The sequence below is a fragment of the Argiope bruennichi genome, chromosome 10 (genome assembly GCF_947563725.1).
Source record: "Argiope bruennichi chromosome 10, qqArgBrue1.1, whole genome shotgun sequence".
Taxonomy (NCBI): Eukaryota; Metazoa; Arthropoda; class Arachnida; order Araneae; family Araneidae; genus Argiope; species Argiope bruennichi.
The window spans coordinates 44,373,181-44,374,287 of NC_079160.1; positions in this window are offsets into that span (position 1 = coordinate 44,373,181).

The following is a 1,107-nucleotide window of genomic DNA, read 5'->3' on the forward strand; positions in this document are numbered from 1 at the left end:
TATTAAAATCATTCCATCGAATAAGATGCTCACAGGGAAGATGAATTTTGATGAAATTCTTTCAAAAGAAGACAGTTATTTTTTTATGAATATTTTTCCAGTGTTTAAAACTGATGTGATTTTAAAATACTTTTACTTAACTCGACTGTTTCATGTTCCTATTTATGGATTTTATATTCACTTCTTGATATGCTAAACATTTGAAATTGAACACTTTTAAGTGTTCTCAATAATATTTCATTATTTTAATATTTTTAGTATTAAATTATCAGTTAATCAAAATTAATAATCAAATTTTTATTCCAAGCGCATGGCGCCATCTGTTAATGAATTTCAGAAACGCTGACTTCAAGAATCGTGAATAGGAAGTTATATCTAAACGATTTAATTGGAATTAAAAATAACCAATATCACTGGCATCAAAGGCGACTAGTCTAAATATTCGAAATTGAACAAATTTAAGTGTTGTCAATGATATTTCACTATTTTAATATTTTTAAATTTAAATTATCAGTTAATCAATTAAATTAACTATCAAATTTTGATTTCACTCTAAGGACGCCATCTGTGAATGAATTTGTGAAACATTGCTTTCAAGAGTCATGGATATGAATTTATAATAAATGAATAAACGATTAGATTGGAATTAAAGGTGACCAATATAGCCAGCGTCATTTGTCTATAATATTTATAAAAATGTATTATAAATTAAATACTAAAAAATAGAAAATAATAAAATTATTAAAAAAAATTCTTTTTAATGTATCATCAAAAGTGTGATTTAAAAACTGTGTTCATTAAATTCATTAAAAAGATACTTTTATAAAGAATTCGAATGACACTTTGAGATATCAAATATTTTTATAGCTTCTATTTAGCTCTAATGCGATGCTTTAAATATGGTAAAATTTTCTTTTCAGTGTAAATATACAGTGACATTTAGGACAATTTTCTTAATCAGATTATTCTAGTAATAGTAAGGATCCAAATAATCGAAATAATAATAATCTTTAAACGTCAAAAATATGAAGAATTTAATTATGAAATCTAAAACTCAGTTGGACAATTTATTTAATTTCTGAAATATATTAATTTTAACACAAAAAA